This window comes from Bactrocera dorsalis, chromosome 3, assembly GCF_023373825.1.
Source record: "Bactrocera dorsalis isolate Fly_Bdor chromosome 3, ASM2337382v1, whole genome shotgun sequence".
NCBI lineage: Eukaryota > Metazoa > Arthropoda > Insecta > Diptera > Tephritidae > Bactrocera > Bactrocera dorsalis.
The window spans coordinates 86,098,473-86,120,251 of record NC_064305.1 but is presented as its reverse complement, the minus strand read 5'-3'; the positions used below and the strand labels follow the sequence as shown (position 1 = coordinate 86,120,251).

The window sequence follows — 21,779 nt, the reverse complement described above, 5'->3', positions numbered from 1 at the left end:
AGAGCTTAATTTTCAGTCCTTTAGAAACGAGTTCGAAAAGTATATTTTTTCAGTGACCCCTAACCGACTTTGTTTTTTCTTTCAAGTAATTTCAAATATTATGTAAGCCAAGCTTAACTCTTACACATTCATAAAACCAAAATTTAAAATACATATATTTTTTATTATCACTAATCTTCAATAAATACTAATCTCTTTGCAGCACAAAGTAAACCATAATCAATTTCAAAGAACTGCAAGGTACTGACTTTACAAACCACCTCAGTCACTCCCTAATAGGTATGCAAAGCCTCCTTATCTACGATACACAAGCTTACGAATTTCAAAACAATTTTTATTTTACATAATTTACTATGCATTCTATATGTATACGTAAGCATATATTTATATACACACAAGTAATTGTTGTTTGACGGAAGCAATAAAAGTACTTTGTCTCTCACTGCCTGTGTCTCTGTCGGCCCGTAAATCTGACATGAACACGGTATATACATATATTGGAATATATTCGAAAGCATTTATCATCATTAAAGGACATTTAATTAATTCAAACAAATGTGACAAAGCAATTTTTCTACTTGCGCAGTCATTTATCAAATTGATAATACACACATACAGGCACATAAATAAAGCGGAGTTACATATATGCATATACTTCAATATATGTATATATATAAGTAATAGTATAAAATATATGCAACGTGAAAGTAAACCGCTTATTCTCACCCTGTTCCCCTCTATTTTGCTACACGAAGTAATTTGCCTCTCTGCGTTCTAATCAGATTTAGCGCTAAGTATGACTAAGCTTATTTTATAAAATATACTTTGGCATGTGTGTATGGGCTTGCGGATAACTATCCATTTAAGTAGTTAATGTCAATGACACAGTCAATTAAATCACTCATGACTTGCCAATATTTTTCACCGACTAACTAATATGGTATGTGCGTCGGCAATTATAGTCCCTCGATGTTCGGCTGGATAAGTAGAGTCATTGAGGGTATGGCGGCTGCAGCCGTAGTTAGTTTTAAGCCGCCATAATATTTGTAAATAAGATTTGTGAGAGCTTCGATTGTAACAATTTTTCATAAAAAAGCAGACTCAACAAAGTGTGAAGAAGAGGCGAATGCAGCATTTCTTTTCCAGCGCTATCAAAAAGTGTAAAAATTTTATTGGAAAAAAAAGTCACCACATTTTTATGTAGTTGTAGGTATAACTGATGCTAAGTATCTAAACAATCCATTTTACATACATATCGACACCTAAAATACAAACAACGTATCATCAAAAAAAAATCGAAAATCGCTGTCAGATAAATAAACCAATACATAACTATTTTATATCCAAAACTCATATTTTGTTTCAATATGATAGTATGATAACCAATATATAACCATTTTATAACCAAAACTCTATTTTATTTCAATATGACACTAAGATAACCGATATATAACCATTTTATAACCAAAATGATAACCAATACATAACCATTTTATAACCAAAGCTCTATTTTATTTCAATATGAGAGTATGATAACCGATATATAACCATAATGATAACCAATACATGTCCATTTTATAACCGAAACTCAAATTTTGTTTTAATATGAGAGTATGATAACCGCTATATAACCATTTTATAACCAAAATGATAACCAAACCATAACCATTTTATAACCAAAACTCATATTTTGTTTCAATTTGAGTAGTTTCTATTACATATATCGTTCTTCCTGCGACTGTAAGCTTATGAAAAGTGATGTTAAATTTTGCATTTTAGGTATCGATATATGTATACATACATATGCATGGATCTCCGATAGCATATATGTATGTATATTACCTGTCCAGGCTTGTAATGTGTCCATCCAATTAGAATATACAATCCAAATTACTTGTCCAAACAAAAACCGTATAAATTCAAATATTTATTTTATTAAGGCATTATTAGAAGTAAGTAATTTGATACAATAACAAAATAAATATTGCATTCATTAGCATACAATTTGCAATAGCCAAGGCAGAAAGTAAAAATAAATGTCAATTTCACGTGGAAGTGAAAAAAATCTACAAAAATATAGACAACGAATTTATTCAAAAATTGCTATGTGAAGCGAAGTTTAAAATCAAATTGGTGGCAACTAAAATATAACAAAATTTACTTAAACAAAGAATTATTAGAAAAAAAAATTATTAGAAAAAATTAACAAATTGAAAGCTTAAAATAGTAAATAAGCTATAAATTATTATTATTATATTTTTATTATTTTATCCCACTAATGCACAATTATGTAAATGAGCCTCGACCATTTGCATTTCGATTATGCAAAAGCTAAACTGGACCGCCAATATGCCCATTTATATTGACATTTATGATTATCTAATTTCCACACAACGACAAAAACAATTTGGTTATAAAATAATTTCAATTGACCCATTTCTTGCAGTGGCAGAGCGATAAATATATATATATGGTATGCTAAATGGGGATAAAGAAAAGCCTGCGGCGACACACGCGCAAATTTATGACACAAAGCTGATGGTGCTAGACACTCGAAGGGACGTGATGTCGGCCACAAATGGCCTCAAATGATAGTTGATGACGAAGGAATTGCTGCTTTCGAAAGATAAATCGTAAAGAAACGGAAAAAGGTTGATAAGAAAAGACATATTTTTAAAGCCTTAAAAAATCACTTAGAGTTCAGATAATATTTGTTTGAAAAAATACACTACAAAAGCTGTCGCAAAAGTGCCGCAGAGCTTTTGAGATATTCCCTCCACTTGCTTAAATTTTAGTTGATTACTTGAATATTATTTTTTTTTTTAGATTTTAGTCCATAATATTTGGGTATTTTCTATCCCATAATAGTCTTCTCTCAATAACTTACGAATTTTCTCTATCTCACAGTAGTCTTAAAAAGAGTTTCAGATGAGTATGTAACTTTATTCGACTCAAGTGATATTTCTATTAGTTAGAGTTTCTCGTTTCTATTAAAATCATCATATTTATAATAATATTGTTACTCATAGTTAAATTAAATAATCTAAACAGGCTTAAGATATATTTTTGTGAAAAATATTTAAGAGAGACTTGTGACCCCTTTGAAATTTTTATATAAAAACATTTATAATACAAAAATGCCAATTGTTTGACTGTCCAACTAAATACTTTGAAAAATACTAACCTTTAATTTTTTTGGCATTGCCACCCTATTGAAATTTATAAACAAAAAAAAAATACAATACGAAAATTCCCACTACTTGGGTATCTAACTAAAGAGTTTCAGAAATACTAACCTTTTAAATTTTTGGCGTTGCCACACTTTTGAAATTTATAAATACCAATAATTGTACAATATGAAAATGTCTTCTGTTTTAGTAACCACCTAAAGATTTTGAGAAACACTATTTTTTGAATTTTTTGGCGTTGCCACCCTTTTCAAATTTATAAATTAACAAGTAAGGAAGGGCTAATTTCGGGTGTCACCGAACATTTTATACTCTCGCATTTTTTGTTAGTCGGTTAACGCACTTTTAGTGATTTTCAACATAACCTTTGTATGGGAGGTGGGCGTGGTTATTATCCTATTTCTTCCATTTTTGAACTGTATATGGAAATACCTGAAGGAAACGACTCTGTAGAGTTTGGTTGACATAGCTATAGTAGTTTCCAAGATATTTACAAAAAACTTAGTAGGGGGCGGGGCCACGCCCACTTTTCCAAAAAAATTAGATTAGAATATGCCCCTCCCTGGTTTGTGCCAAATTTCACTTTAATATCTTTATTTATGGCTTAGTTATGACACTTTATAGGTTTTCGGTTTCCGCCATTTTGTGGGCGTGGCAGTGGGCCGATTTTGCCCATCTTCGAACTTAACCTTCTTATGGAGCCAAGAAATACGTGTACCAAGTTTCATCATGATATCTCAATTTTTACTCAAGTTACAGCTTGCACGGACGGACGGACGGACGGACGGACAGACGGACGGACAGACGGACGGACGGACAGACGGACGGACGGACAGACGGACGGACGGACGGACAGACAGACATCCGGATTTCAACTCTACTCGTCACCCTGATCACTTTGGTATATATAACCCTATATCTGACTCTTTTAGTTTTAGGACTTACAAACAACCGTTATGTGAACAAAACTATAATACTCTCTTTAGCAACTTTGTTGCCAGAGTATAAAAAAAAATATAATACGAAAATTCCTGCTGTCGGGATATCAAATTAAGACTTTGAGACATATTTAAATTTTTGGCGTTGCCATCCTTGGTAATTTCTAAATAACAAAATTTACCTACTGTTTGGTTATCCAACTAAAGAATTTGAGAAATATTTAATTATCAATTTTTTGGCGTTGCCACCTTTTGAAATTTATAAATAAAAAAATTGTGTAATAGGAGAATACCAACTGTTTGGGTATCCAACTAAGGCAAAGTACATAAATTTATTTTTTTTGGCTTTGCCACTTTTTTAAAAATTTTGAAGTAAAAAAAAAATATGCAATACGAAAATTGGTACTTCTTGAGTATCCAACTAAGGAAATACTTAATTTTTTAATTTTTTTGTCGTTGCGTGGGAAGCTTCCAACCTTAAAAGTGATCTATCAAAATTCACTAGAACTTAGCTAGTGACGAATATATGGCCATTTGATTGCTGGATTTTGTAACAGATATCTTATTCCGCCGTCTCAACATTGATACTCAAATATTTTACTAGAGTTTTTGTATCAACGGTCGTAGAAATCCTAAATGCTTTGACTCTTTTTTAAGTAAAAATTGTTTGATTTAAGGTTGTATACTGATTACAAATCCCACGACACTTGCGCTTTCACATTTGTAAGAATTCTCAATCTCAACCGCTTTCCCACCGCCCACGTTTTAATTTCCTAGTGAAAGCGTTCTTTGGCGTTGCACCCAGCTCCCTGCAGTTGTCATTTGAGACCAAGAGGTATTGCAAACAATTCTATTAACCCTTTCATGCATTCAAACTACATACATACATGTATATAGCGGTATATAAAAAAACATTTATATATTGTATGTATTTAGCACACTTGATATGCCAGTCAGTTCCTTGGTAACAATGACTGGTGTTATCTTATTCCTTCTACAAATGCTGACAAATTGCTTTACATTTATATAATTTTCAACAGTTTGCTTTCATCTTTATTTCAACTCCCACCACATTCTTGGGTAGCACCACTTCAATTACCAATTTTCACCCTCAATTTTCGCAGACATTGTAATTTGTTTCCCTTAATTCTACAAGTGCAGTCAACTCATTGCAAATTATACACAAATACATACATATATATAAACATAGATGTGTGCATGTCAGCTCTTGGAAAGGGGAGCAAAATTGGTTGGGATGGTCTGCATAGAAATTTTGGTTTACTTTTTCCAAATATTTGCTTTAAAAATTTTTATAGTTATATTAAATATGGCAACACTTTTTTAGAAAAACTACTTTTCAATGTTTTCCATCAAGTACAAATAAAAGTTGGTTTCAAAAATAAATATTATATATTCAACAAATATGATTGCAATTACTTGGCAACACTGTTGTGCCAAAAAATATGCACATCCATACATTTACATACACATAAACATAAGCACACGCACACCAACAATTTTTGCGTTTACCACAGCCAGCTTCATTTGGTTTTTATGCTTGCCAACTCAGCGTTACCACCCCGACCCACACCTGCCTCCGCCTCAGCACATCTCCTTGCTATATTTCGTAAAATCTATGGCACATTCAACGCTAGCAATCCACCAAAAATTATGCTGCACATTTTACCTCGAACTCACGGACAGCTTCGAGATTTCATTAATGGACGAGCGCAGAAAATATTTAGGGTTGTTTGCAGTCTTGGCTGTGTGTAAGCAGGTCGCCCGCCGCCACCTTTTGGGTGGTGCGACGCGCATGCAGATTTGCAGCTACTCAAAACCGAGGCTATCTGCCCGATTGCACAAATAAGCAGTTGGAAATTATTACGCTGCTTTTGGTGTTTATTATTTTCAAATTCAAAATTAGATTTGATTGCCAATTGGGGAGCCATGTGCCGAGCGAAGCGGCAATAAATGCGTGTACAATTGATTGCTTGTTAATTGGCGAAAATGTTGAGAGTAAGTGGGTCTAAAGAAGTGTCCGGAATTGGCAAAGAATTTTCATTGAGGGCAGACAGAAATGTTTTAAGAGTTGTCGAAGTTGTCGAAGTTATATTTTACTTATACTCACTAATGTTTATTGGTGTTGTTATTAAAATTGGAAATTTCATTCATTAAGTTTTTATTAAGATGTTTGCACTGCACTCTTGGTTTATTAACAGAAGCGTGGAACCACATAAAGCTTATACATAAGTTTATTTGGATATTCACCAATGCCTAAACAAGGCGCCAGAGGTCGCTCAAAGTTATGGTTGGGAGATAAAAATTTCTACGAAATACTTCTCAGTCATCTTTTACGAGTATTATGTATAGCGATATTTTTTAAGGATAGGGCAATATTATAACAGATACGACAGAACTTCATGTAGAACTATTTGTATTTACCTAGGGTTTTAAGTTTAAAGCTTAGATTTTGGCTTTTTTCATATATTATTAGATCCATAACTATATTTCGTTTCGCCAAGAAATGGCATACTCTGATTATTATTTTATTATTCAAATATTCTCTGAGAGATTGAGGAATCATTTTGCACGTCGGAAATGCAAAATATCATATGTGAAACCAGGCCAAACAGTCAAATCAGCGGCTAAACCGCATATACATGATGCCAAAACAACACTCTATGTTTGTTGGGATCACTCTTTATTATGTGCTTCTAAAACCTGAAAACCATGAAAAAATTCAATAGAGAATGCTGCCGACAACAATTCATCAAATCGAAACGAGAGATTGGCGAAAAATGTCCGGATACCGCGGCTAGCCACAAGGTAATAATTCTCATAATGGTGATGATGAGTCTCGTTTTGCAAGACCGATAGAAAACTATTTGGAAAACTGCTGCTAGTGAGTTTTGGCTCATTCACCTTATAGCCCAGATCTTGCTCCTTTTGACTACTATTTCTTCCTTTTGATGAAGAATGTTTTCACTGGAATACTGTTCACGTCAGTACTGTGTTTAACAAACTGGCTTGATTTATTCTTGGCCAACAAATTTTATAGCTTTTCATGGACAACTCTTTGTGAATACTACCTGTGCATGTGTTTTCTAAATAAACGTTAAAATTTTGAATAACAAAAGGATCGAACATAGATTATCAGCCTATGAAATAGATCACCACTGAATTTTACGGTATAGAAATTGAGCTGATACAGGATCGCTTGAAACAATCACTACATAGCTCTTTGAGAAAAATCCATGAAAAAATAGAAATTGGATTTGACTCAGTTTCAATAAGTAGTTCGATGACTCTATAGGGAGTTATATTCAGTTTTATCAAAAACACAATCTTACGAGTGGTACAAAGCTTTCAAATGCGTTCGAGGGATCGTTGAAGATATGCCTCGTTTTAGAAAAAGTGAAAGTTATGGTGCTTGAAAGTCGTTCGGCAAGTGCTAGAGGGATGGCAATAGAGCTCGACATCTCTCGCGAACCGTACGAATGATTTTGTTGGATATTTTGGGTAAGAAACGCATTCTTACTCGACTCGACTCGACTCGAAACGCGATGAATAACATCGATCAACCATCGTATTCATCAGATCTGGCTCCGTGTAATTTTTTCTTGTTCTGAAATTGCCGATGCGTGGAACCCGTTTTCAGTCGATTGAAAGAAAAACGAAATTCGATGAGGGAGCTGAAGGCCATCCCAAAAGGGGTTATGAAAAGTGTTTCGAGGACTGGAAAAATCGTTGAAGAAGAGAAATGTTTTCATCTGGTGAGGATTACTTTGAAGGGAACAAAATAAATATTTTGCGTTTTACATATTTACAATTCCGGAGGATCCGAATTTCTTCTCAGAGATAATATCATGCGATAGTCAATATTTTAATAATTATTATTACAATTTAATATACTTAGCCATAAAAACTCGATCCACCAAAAATCCAACCGTCACTCGGAGTCTTCGTTAAGGGTTCTACAGCCCCCATTAGCGCGTTTTAAAACAAGCAATCCAAGTTTCAAGACAATTATCTGATATTAGTTTGACTATTTTTCATTAAAATATCTTATATTTAGCAGAATTAATGCATACAAATTAACTATTAACTAGTTACAGCATTGTCGGTCACAATATTGGTTAGTAGTAATTCACCAAAGCTATTAAAGTAAATATTTAACGCGAAAGCATATCCCAGCGCATACATACGCGTATGTAAATCAGGCGCCAGCTGGTCGGGAGCGACATACGCATAACGAAATTGTATTGAAAAGGCGGCAAGTACCAAGGATACATAATTACAGACTGGCATATGCCGCCTAACAGCCTAGAAATCCGGCGAGGGTGAGGGTGTTAGACGATGCTACGCACACTCGAGCAAATTACAAATGCATAAACCGCACCACAATTGCAAATGCGCAGACAATGTATTGTGTTAACATTATTATGAAGCCATAAACAGATACACAATTAAATACATGCACACACTCACATGTACATATATATGCATGTATTTGATTTTAATGTGTGTATAGAGCACAAATCATAGGTCAAAACTACAACAGGGAAAATGCAAATAAAATTTGAGTATAATGTTGGCAACTCTACTACAATGTCATGTGGCAGTGATTTAATAGAGCTCCTCGCATATACTCACTGCTACATACATATATGTGTTTGTTGGTGTGTTACTTCCAATGTGCTGTCGCTGCCAGCAGCCTGCTGGCAAGGCGTAGTAAGCATGTTGTTGGGCGAGCTCTTCAGCAAATTCAAGGCAAACACTTATTTGCTTATTGACAATGCAGCGAAACGAGGGAAATTAGAAGCAGCGTGCGCCGGGCGGCCGCGCACAGACAGTCCAGACAGGGTGGAAGTGAAGTGCACAGCGCCGGCAGCGTGACGCTCCAGCCGGGGTGGTTTTTCTAGCCGAGCCAGAGCCCTAGCCTGAGTGTTTACTTTATGCAGGCCGCTGCTGCTGCTGCTGCTTCTTCCTTCACTGGCGCATACTTTTCCACCGGCACATGTCCTTTGCAACGTCACCGGCACACAGAAACAAGTTTGCCTCCATATATGTATTTATACTCACAGATATATTTATGCGTTTGTTTATTTGTATGCGCATGCTCTGTTGTTGTTAATGTAAAATTCATGGATTATGCTTTGCTGCTGTACTGCTGTTATTGTATTAAAACACGTTTTCGCCGCTGCACTTGGACGTCGTCGCACGGCAGGCGCATCAAATAGGGGTGGTTGTTGAACAACAACGACAACAATTACAAAAACAACAACGACAATACAAACGCAGTGTGTGCGCTTACTTTAATCCCCTTTGGCACACTTGATAGCTGCCAACTCAGCAACTCCCAGCCGGCAGCCACTCCAACACGCTCACCGAAACTCCAACAACTCGCTGAAGGTTATACATTTTATAATAAACTCTCAACTTTCCAGCCAGCGGCCGACACAAGCGCGACGTCTACTGTGTGTGTGCGTTTTTGTTTGTGAATGAGGAAAATCCACCACCGTTTTTCTAGACTACGTCTCAATCATGAGTCATTCAGGTGTTCGTCGCACGGCGCTGCTGCCAGTGCCGTTGTTACGATGAGTCCTTTTTACTACGCGCTAACATATGTACACACTTTATTCCATATGTATATACATATATGTTGTGTTTCACCGTTACCGGTTGTATTTGTGTGCGCAAGGTATTTAGTGTGAGAAATGTGGCGGTGGAGGTTATTTATTTTGCTGGCGCTATAATTGCCTCACACGCACACAAATATATTTATAGTTGTGAGAACGTGCTTTGTAAATATAAGGATATTCTCATTAAGGAACTAGTTGTGCGCTAACTACTTCCGAAATCAGTGGAGAGATTGAAACATGCAAAGAAGTTGTGCCAACTGATGGCTTGGGCTTAAGAAACGCTGTGTAATGTGGTCTTATTGAAAGGAAAGTTTTGAGACTCGACTACCTAAATATAATTGCACTACCTAGTACATGAAACTGTCGAGGTTAGGCCGATTAATATTATGTGTACTGATAATATATAAGACAATAAAGAAGCTTAACTGGTCTCAAAGTTCCAAGTAATATTTTTCGATCCAGCTTGGTACTTTATAGGTTATTCAATGTTTCCTTTTGGTTCTTATATTATTCGATGTTTCCTTTTGGTTTTTACAAACTTCGTGAGTAGATAAAAGTCTATATCGGTGTGGTCAACAATGTTTTCTAGGATGTTTGCCCTCCATCATTAACTAAGCACTAACTACACTTTGAGTTAGTGTAGATATTTGTGAACTGAAAAGATTCCTGAAATATCCATAAGCAATTTAGAAGTAACTGACCAGACATTCAGCATGCGCCAAATCTTGGAAAAGATCCGTCAAAAGAAGATCGATAAACACCACCTCATCGACGATTGCAAAGCTGCTTTTGACAGCACGAAAAGGGGTTGCCTTTATGACGCTACTGTCTCAATTTGGTATCTCCGCAAAACTAATACTGCTGTGTAAACTGACGTTGTGAAATACAAAAAGCTCCATCAGGATTGGGAAGCAGCTCTCTGAGCCGCTTGATACCAAACGAAGTCTAAAACAAGGCAACTCTTTATCATGCGACCTCTTCAAGCTACTGCTGAAAAAAATAATTCCAGCTGATAAATAAAGAAACCAAGTGTGAAGGACCCAGATCTATAATAATGTTCCGGCAACGGATCCAATGTTTCCGCGAAAATATAGGAATATCAGAGATCCACTTCGAGTAAAAAACCAACGATTCTTATATAGAAGTTCATTGACCTTTTCCACTGTTCATTTTCTTTTGCCTCACTTCGATTTACTGCGGGGACTAAACGAACTGGCGTTTCATGCGGCTGTGGCTCCAAGTGACAGGCGGCATTTGAGTTAAACGCCAGCATAATTTCGCAGCCGCCGTTGTTGTGGATTTCAGTGTTTTGCGTGCCTCAGGAATTTTCTTTTTATTGCAATTTTCGCTGACATTCTCATATGAGGGCATTGAAAAGTGTGCGCGCAGCATTCAGGCGATTTGGGTGCCATTCATGCTTGGAGGCTTTTTCAAGTAGTAAATTTACAATTTCTACCATACATGCTTGTAGGTGTATGTCTTTGTTTTGAAACGTGAAAGATATGTATGTAACTTGCATGTATGTGCTTACGAAATATATACTTAAATACATATAAACTAAGATTTCATGGGTGAGTATGTGGAGTGATTGAATACAAATACATGAAAATTACATACATATATGCATCTTAAAACATGATAAAAGGGTAAAGTCGTACTAACTGTCAGGCTCTATACATAAAAAAAAGCATACATTTTAGCAATTCCTAGACTCAGAAATATTGGGAAGTCGAAGAAGTCTTTTCGTATTTATAGATGTCATTGCAGTCGTATCTCTCCAGTGTTATCAGTCACATTGTGTCATACCATATAGTGTTGGAAAAGTGAGATTTTAACTTTCATTTAACCAAAAACAAATTAAAACCTTAGAAGTTGAAAAGGTTTCAGCTGTTCAAAAATTAGTGAAAATAATGAAGAAATTCGCTACATTTTGAAAATTTTCTATAAAAAAGGGAAGAATACCACGCAAGCCACCAATGAAATTTATGAAGTTTACGGAGACGATGCTGCTGTATCAGTTCGCTCGCTCGCGTTCTGGAAACTTCGATGTGAAAGTTGGACCTCGCTCTGGTCGACCTATCGTTGAAAAAGTCGATGAAATTATGGAAAAGATTGGTTAAGACCGTCACATAAGCAGCCATGACATCGCTAAGGAACTTAACATTCATCATCAAACGGTTTTGAACCATTTAAAAAAGGCTGGCTACAAAAGAAGCTTGATGTTTGGGTACCACATTAATTGTCTGTTAAGAATTTAATGGACCGAATTAGCATCTGCGATTCTTTGCAAAACGGGCAAAACTGATCGAAAGAAGGGGCTTCGTCTTCCAACAGGACAAGACTAGACCATACACATCATTGATGACTCGGCATAAACTGGCAGAATTTGGCTCGGATGTTTTGATGTATCCACCATATTGCTTTGACCTTGCATCATCGGACTACCATTTGTTTCGATCAATGCAAAACTCCGCAATGAACTTACTTGTTGCAGTTTTTCGCCGAGAAACCGGAAAAGTTTTACACTGATGGAATAATGTCTCTAGCGGAAAAATGGCAAAAAGTGGTCGACCAAAATGGTACATATTTCATTCATAAAAGTTCAGTATAAATATAAAAAATATAAGTTGAAGTTGGATTAGATCATTTCGACTACCCAGTATACTGTATACTGTATAGAATATTTGAAGAAACTATACCAATAAAATCGATCAGCTTTTCAGGGTCCATCAAGATATTAAGTAAGACAAATTGCTGAGATAAATGATATTGGACCAGTACGAAGAACTCATATAGCATTAAAGAATATGTCATCTAAAAAATCTTATCCAAGGAAGTTTTTCTTAATTTTGCATACTGGTTCTAGCATGGCAAAAAGCTAATTTGATACCAAATTTTGAGCAATATTAATTCTTAAACAGAGATTTTTAACGCAACACAAAACTTAACAACAATAAAATATATAAAATTCGTCAAAATCTACCTTTCTCCAATCATAAATGCAAAATCTGCTAAAAGTTCAATTCAAACAGAGCTTCAATACGCGCTGAATATTAATTCAGAAAATCGATACTTTCGTTTCAATATCGTGTTTTTGGTGACCAATATGAACTCACTCACAGTGAAAAGAAAGAACAAAAAAGAATAAAAAAAACTGAAAAATTATCCACGAAATCGAATGCCTCACTTGTTTGCTCAAATTTCGGCTGGGAATATTTTTTACCCGGGCATGAGTGCAAGCACACCCCGCTGACGACGGTGAATGTCAAAGAAATATTGTTGGAGCTGCGAAAGTAAAAGCTTTGCCAGCGTTAACAAAAATAATAACGACAGCAAGTGCATTAAAGTGCTGCAGCATAGAGGAATATATAACAGACACAAAAAAAAACAACAACAAAAAATCGGAAAAGCATTCAGCAACCAGCTGTGTGGGGAGCTGTAGAGCTGCGGGCGGCGAATATTTATTTGTCACATGTAAGCGAGCACATCCATCTAGACATGTTTGTATGCTGGTCTGCGTGTCGCTTTATTTGCGCATATTTGTCGAATTTCAACCCTCTCAATTTCGCAATGATGACTCCACTTCACTTTGGACGCCCGACGATACAGACACAGTCACACGCGCACACCCACACAACACCACATACGTTGCTATTGATTCTTGTTGTTATTACTGCATTCGCATGCCATTTTTCCCAGCATATCCTGATTCGCATCTGCCTCGCTGCCATGTTGTTTATATGGCGGTTTCCGTTTCCTTGTTTGCTCTTGCGTGACTGTCGCTCGCCGCAATGTGCGCTGTGCTTCAATTCGGCTGCAAATGTATGTGTGTGTATGTGTGTGGTCATATTTTTGTTTGTCCAAATGCGCCTGTATCGGCTGTCGGGCTGTCTACTTTATTTGTCTGCATTTGTGCCCGCGAGGGTGGCTGGACGTCTGTTCGTTCGATTTTGTTTAGTCGAAAGGTGAAAGTTTACTTTTTGGGTAATTCAAAGCAAAATTCCACTTTTCGTCTGCGTTGCTAACTTCGTCGTCATTATTTATTTATATTTGTAAAGCATTTACTATTAAAGCTTTATTTCATATATATGTGTGTATGTGTGTTTGTTTATGTGCAAGGCTGGTTGGAGTGACGTTATAGTTTCCTGTCTAAATGCTATAAAGCATTATAAATGTGAATTTCCTTGACTTGGTGTTTGCCTTGTTTAGCCAATATCCTTTGGAGCACTAACCAATAGTTTAAAAACTTCGTGCAGACAGCGCAATAAAAAATCTATGGCGTGTGACTAATATCCTTCATAGCACATTAACTAAAATTGAATTTATGGCTTCACTGACATATTTAAAATAAACTAACAACTGAATAAATTTGTTCTACATGCATAAGTGTTTATAAATTCTAAATACATTTACTTACGAAGATAATTTGGTAATTTTGCCTACTATATATAGCAGGGTACATTCACTTGCATATCGATATTGTTGCAAATAAAAAGCGATTTTTTTTTTAAATTCATAGGTAAAAAAAAATTAAAGAAAATCATTCGACTTCGAAAGCGTTTCGATTGATACATATTTTATAATATTTTATTGAACTTAATTTTTTTCAAGATATGGCAACTCTATAAAAAATTTGTACAAATTTAAAACAATTATTTTACTCTCCGGAAGGTTTATTTTACAGAAAAATATTTTGTTAAATTTGAATTTGATTAAATTTTAAGATTTTTGTTTTTTTAAAAGGTGGCAACACTGTTCAGAAAATTTTAAAGAAAAGCATTCAACTTTGAAAACGTCTCGTTTGTTAGACATTTTTGTATAGATTGATAACATTAATTTGTTTAAAGGTGGCAGCTCTATAATAAAATTTGTGCAAACTTACAACACTTCTTTTACTTTTCGGAAGGCTTACTTTTACCAGAAAAATACTTTGTGCAATAATTATTTCAAGTTTTACAACTTTAATAAGTGGCAGCACTGTTGAAAAAACTTGAAAGAAAAACACACATCTTGGAAAACATCTCGTTTGATACACATTTTATAATATTTTAATGAACTAAAATTTTTTTTAAATGTGGCAACTCTATTATCAAATTTTACAAATTTAAAACTCTTCTCTTACTCTCCGGAAGAAAAATATTTTAGAGAGAAAAATATTTTATGCCAAACTTTGTTAAGTTGTAAAACTGTAATAGGTGGCAGCACTGTTAAAAAAATTTAAAGAACAGCATTCTGCTTGGAATACATCTCGTTTGATGCACATTTATTAAATGATTTAATAACATTTATTTTTTTGAAAGGTGGCAACTCCATTACAAAATGTATTCAAATTTAGAATGCTTTCTTACTCTGCGGAAGGCGTAGTTTTACCCAAAAAAATACTTTCCATAATACTTTGTTATATGAAAATATCAAATTTTTATGAAGTTGTGTGGTTGCCACCCGACTAAAATTTTTTATGTAGATAAATGTTATATACAGATATCTTTGGAAAACAGAAATCGAAAAATAGTTGATTCGATTATAAGTATTTTTTATGAGATGGCTAAAATAGAAAATACTTAAAATGAGTCACTTGAAGAGCTTGAGCAGGAAGCAGGAAACAATGACATACCGGTAAATAAAATAGTCACAATATATCCGCACATCCTTGAGATACAACTAGACAGGAGTAAATGCCTTGCGGTTCTTTTTATATGCAAATCTCGAAGAACATTACGTAACACATATGTATATGTAATTATAGTATATATGTACATATGTACATACATATGTATGTATATACCATATAGACTATACTTTCTTTATAAAATATTGTATTTATCTTGGAGAATTAAATATTTATTTACACAGCAAGTGCGATGAGCATCACCAGCCTGATGCCGCCTTGGGGGTTGCATTACGCCTTCGGAGGGTGATTAAACAAACATATGGCCAGTAAGAGAACGTATTCCACAAAGTCATGCAAAGTTGTGGGGAGCCTGAACACAAGATGTGCCATAACAGTAATGCTTATAAGGGAAGTTGTTGTAGAAATTGTTGTAGGCAAACATATTGATTTTATTCACTTGTTACTATTCAAGGCTGTGCAGCTGCTAGTGGCAGCAGATAAGCGGCAACAAATCGAGTACATTGTGAAGAATGAAGACGCAATCTACCTTTGGTGGAGAATAATTAAAGGTGATTAACCTCTGTTGCTATAGTGATTACTCACAAACATCGATTGCTAAGCATATTACAAATGTTGGAACTGAAATTCAACATGCAGAAGTCAGAACCAAGAATCGTATTGACCGATGTTTTCGAACTATTTGACACATAGTCTATATATGTATGTTTAAAATAAAAGTTCAAAATAAAATATTTTTTCTTTTTAAAAAATTGCTGAATTCTAGCTATAGAAAAATCAACTCAAAGGACAAAAAAATATATTTTCATAAACCGGATGCCACTTACCTCATGTCATTGAAATATCCTCAGCATGCAGTCACTATACATTCAATATTCCGCACGATGAGGAAAAATTCCAAAAATATCAAATCCAAGTTAATCCACAAATGAAAGCTTTGCTATTCAACACACTATCACCAATCACCACTATTTAAGATTTGTTATTTGTTGCCACAGTTGTTAATAAATAAATTAAGACACAGGCATTCACAAAATATTTTGCTGAAATTAAAGAGAGAAAAATCCGCATTAGACCCATTTTATTAAATAGTATTTTTCTTGCTTTTATTTGTCTATTATAAAGCCATTTATTTATAGCCGATTATTTAGGCATAAATCTTCGTCAATTGAGACATAAATCGTCACATAGAAATGTAAATTAACTAACTGAATGAGCTATTTTAACTAAATGGCCAGCATTTAAGTAAGCAACTCAGAAAAAATCACTAAAAACAAATTAGTAAAAGCAACAACGTTTGTATGTATAATAAATTGAGTGTGCGCCGGCAGCGCGAGCATTGACTCTTGCACAATTCATCCGTAGCTTACACACAAATATTTACTTATTTATGTATGAAAATAAATATATACTTTTACGTGGAATCCACTGAAATAGTTCAAACGCTTTTAGCCAAGTTCAACGACGAAGCAATGATCAAAATAAAAAGCAAAAACTTTTCTCCTGACGCGATTACTTAAATTCCTCGGGCTTTTCGCACAAAATTCATCATAAATCATTGAACTTTGCATTGCGAGTAAATGTCACAGGCAAATTAGGAAATTATATACATAAGACTTTACTCTGCTGTCAACGTCATTCTGTGCTCACCTTAATGACAGTCATTAAACAAATATGTAATGTGTCAAGTTCTTGTCATTAATTACGCTAAGTAATTGTCGCTCTCTTCAATTTCTTCGCGTAAGGAAAATCGCACAAACAACTGGCAGAAATCGATTTGTTTAGGATATTTAAAAAAAATTGGAATAGCAAGCAAAATTGGAGGAAGTTCAGAGCTCATACAGGGAAGAAGAGAATAGTGCCAAATCGAACACAGCTACCCTCGAGATCTTCCGAAAAATCTGAATATTTGTTGGTTATTTTTTATTTTTGATTAAATTTACGCATTTTGAAATGAGAAGTTTTGAAATAGAAAACTATATTGATACTTCATATTGGTCATCACAGTCACCAGACGTCAATCGAATAGGGAACGTTTGCTTTTTTATGAAACATAAAACATTAAGAAAACATTTAACGTCAAAAAAAGGTTTCATTGGTTTACCCCAACGTACCTGGTGGCCGCTATGGAATATGCGAAAAATTTAGTTGGAAGTTGCTATCAAAGATGTCAGAGTGTAATAGCCAGCGCAGGAGTGTGGAAGCAAGTATTAAATAAACGTTAGCTATATCATAATAATGTATTTTCTATAATTACAACATTTTTCCTAAAAACGGTATCTACACTTTGGAAAAAGAAATGCTTATTTTTTGGATTTTCCAATAGGCATAACATGATTTCTAAGTGTCGTTTCGACCATTTTTAAAGTATCAAGATCTGTATTTTTTTTTATATTGTGTCAGTAGTTTTTAAAAATTCTTCAAAGAAAGATAAACAAAAGAACAACGTTTACAAATTTTTCAATTTTATTATCAAAATAATCGTTCTTCAATAGCAAATTTTCGTGTGCTTTTTACATTTTACAACTGGACCGTGCTCATTATTCGTCGAATTGTGGAAAATTTCTTATTGCCGTTTAGGCAATTTATCGATGTTCGACGTTCTCATGAATTAGGACTGTCTCAAACCACCGTCTGGATTATTTTGAGAAAGAATTTGAGCTTGTACCCGTATCACTCAAGAACTGAAGCCATTGAATCACCTTAAACGTCGTGAATTTACCGTGGAACAACTTGAAAACAACAATGTTTTTTTAAGAAAATCTGCTCCGATGAGGCTCACTATCATCCGAGTGCTGCGGTAAATAAATAAAACTGTCAGTTCTGGTGCAAAGGAAATCCACAAAAAAATCATAAACAACCATTAGGTTCGCCTAAATTGACTGTTTAGTGTGGTTTTTGGTCTGGTGGAATCATCGATTCTGACTTCTTTCAAAATGAAGTTGGTGGCACATTTACTGTCAATGGAAAGCGGTATAAATCGATGATAACCAATTTTTATGACCGCAATTAAAAGAAGTTAATTTTGACAACATCTGATTCCAATAAGACGGGGCTACGTGCCACATAACACGTGCAACAACCGAATTATTGCTAGAAACGATGAATGGCCTCCAAGAATTTGGGATTTAGCACTATTAGACTACTTCTTCTAAAGTTATTTGAAGTCATTGGTCATTAGCTATAAGCTTCCGTAGTGAATATTTAATGTGATATTCATTCGAGTTCGTTTCTGTGAAAGAATCGATTATATCTTAAGTTAATAAAAAGCATTTGAATATCCTTAACAATTACTATTTTTTTTCTCGGAAAGAAATCATATCACACTTTTTGGAAAATCCTGTATACCGGAGAGTTCGCCTGTGTAGGTTATATGCGACTATCTTCAACTTATGCCACGAAAAGCATTGAAAAGTGTGATAAGAGGCCCCAAACGAACCATTTGTAATACTGGTGGTTATTTCAGCACATGAGTCGTTCAAAATTGGATCCAAAGGAAACATTCCTGTCTTCGCTTCTGTAGTGTTATGTAGAACATTTCGGTTACAAAGCGGTTATTCCAAAGAATCAAGTTTTTAGTTTGCGTTTTCTTAATGAATACCTCCACATTACACATCTTTCGTTATTTATGCAGCTTTGAAATTGTGAGACGACTTTTTCAGAAACAAAACTTATCACCGTGACGAGTTGAATCCATTTAGCCATGATCTCTCTTCTTGCTGTTCGTCTGAACTAGTCGCTCAGTTCTTGAGATATCGATCTGAAACTTGCATACGTTCTTTCTCTCTAAAAAGCTGTTCATTTGTCGGAACCGTCGATACAGCACCACAATGCCTTAGAGTTGTCATACAAATTGAACGAGGGGAATTAAATGCTTGTATGGAAAACTTTTTCATTTGATTAAATCTCTGCATGAAATTTGGCATAGATTTTTCTCTATCTAAGAATAACTAGCTGCCGGGCTGATCGATCACAAACAATATAAAGATCTTTTTATACCTTTTATGTTATAAAAAATGCAGATGTGAAGGATATTATAGCTATTAAGCAGTCGAAGTTAATATTTTTTTCTTGTTTGTAATGAAAAATAATTTTATATGTTTTTGTACTAATTTTGTCATAATGTTGTTTATACAATTATTATTATAACGATTTTCTATTTGCTGGAATCTTATAATTTATTTAAATTCCAATAATTTTTTTAATACTTTCGCTTAATACCAATATGAAACCGTATTGCTCTACATAACAAGTACTCAGTTCAGCAGAGGGTCTCAAACAAAACTCATTATAATCCAAAAGTGACTTCGATCTTCTCTTTACCCAGCAAATGGCAAAAAGGAAGCGAGGCGAAGAACGTTGTTAAAACTTATCTTGAAAGTTGAAGCAAGAAATTTGTTGCATAAAAATGCGGAAAAATCTGCTTGCGGCAATAAAAGTTGCCATTACAAGTGCTTGCATCAAATATGTAGCGGAGAATGGCTGTGTGCATGTGCTAGGCCAAGAGGCGAGGGGGAGAAGTGCATGTAAGACCTTTAAGAATAACACGGCGCGCTGATGCTAGAGGCGCACGTACAACAATTCAGCGGATAAGCTAAACTTAACGCGGCTTTAGCCGCATTCTGGCTTAAAGTGAGATGACGCACACAAACACACGCACACATATACACAAGCAAAAGCAAAGAATGCGCGCAAAAACAGGTGGTGAGGCAGCAAAACGCACAGCGAAAATGATATGGAAATGCATGCAGATTAAAAAGCGCTAGAAAATCGAACAAAAACCGACGAAGGCTGAATGTGAAAAAATGAAAAACGAAAAGGAAAAAGAGTGCGCAAAGGAACAAGGTAAAACTACAAGTACAAGTTGTGGTAGCAGCACAAAGCACAAAAAAGAAGCAGAGGCATGCAGAATGCAAAGTCACCTGTGCAATTGCAACACGGGCTTGCCACTTGTCCATCAGCGCGAGCTGCGACAAGAAAAAATACCAAATGCAACAGCAACAACACTAAAAGCAATACGAGCACGGCGAGTGGCGTGGAGTTGACTGCAGTGGCAGTGATGTAGCGGCACTTCTTGGCTTCCCATTGCCAAAGCACACAAATATATATGCAAGAAAATGTGGCTGTGTATAGGTGTGTGTGTTTTTTATGAACTATGCAGTTGTACATGGACTCCTGCAACGTCAAAGAAAGGAAAAAACACTGCCAAGCGACGACCAGGTCATGGCGGCAGCAATGAGCTGGTGTTGGCCACAATTGAAATAGTGGCAGCAGCAAGTAGCAATGCCAGTAGAAGCCGCAGTGGCACTAACTCCGAAACCGGTTAGGCAACTTCTTTCCTTTTTGCTATTAAAATTTATATATTTTTCTCACTTTATTTGCTTTTGTTCCACATGTTCCGCCGCTTGTCTTACTCGATATCTTTTATCTATTTTTTCGCTGCACCGCGTCGCTTGATGTATGTGGAGCGCTCGTATATCTTCGCTCGAGTAGGAATTGAACGAGTTTCGGACAGCAACAACAACAAAACGGGCTAAGACAGCTATCACCTATCGATAGCACATTCATTATCTACATGCAGAAGTATGTGTGTTTGTGTGCGCGTGTGTCGAGTGGCATACAAACGCTCGCTTAGCGAAAGGAATGTATTTCGTGTGGCAGATAACTCGAGGGCAGCTGCAATTTTGCAATTCACAATTCGCTTAAATTCTTTTATTTTTTTGCTAACTCGTGGCACTAGAACATATATACACATATAGAAACATTTATATTAGGGTGCGCCCAAAAAAAATTTAATTATTCTTCCTTAGATATTCTGCAAAATATTATCCGAAATAAATACGAATACCCTTTAAGACGAAGTTTCGACACTGTTTTAATATTTCAGTTTGTATGGCAGCTATATGCTTTAATAGTCCGAAATTGGTAGCGATGTCATCTCTTAAGCTGACGGAATCCTAGTTGTCTATAATAAGGGACAATCTTAGCTATTTATCTCGAGTAAGTTCCCGTTTCTACCCAATACCATGGATTCCATCGAAATCCTGAAAAAATAAACTTAAATTCAGCCCTCAATTTTGCATTTCTTTCCAAAAAAGAGTGGGTGTAGGGATGAAGTGGACAACGTCCGGTGTGTTTAACAAGGGTACCTACTGACGACAGCCTACCCCACGGCGCTCAAGAGCACAGCGGATCAAATCAATGCGTTAATCAGCGTCCTGAAAATGTCAGTACCAATTTGCAATGTAAAATGAACACAATAACCACCTTGGTATGGTTCGAGGCCCATCTAAAACCTCTGCCGTACTTTGAGTCCGTAACCCAGTTACAATGCAATCTCCATTCAACTGATAAAGTGACAATTTTTCACGCATTTGAGTTG

General features: G+C 35.4%; 1 protein-coding gene across 3 annotated transcripts in view; it reads right to left on the bottom strand.

Moving 5' to 3' along the window:
- The window catches only part of LOC105229711 (protocadherin-like wing polarity protein stan), a 120,205-nt gene that overhangs the window by 88,945 nt on the left and 9,481 nt on the right, over positions 1 to 21,779 (bottom strand). For all 3 annotated transcript variants that reach the window (XM_049451602.1, XM_049451600.1, XM_049451601.1), the window contains exon 2: positions 16,225 to 16,440. The gene's annotated coding sequence lies outside the window, so the exon portion shown is untranslated. The remainder of the gene's footprint in view (positions 1 to 16,224; positions 16,441 to 21,779) is intronic.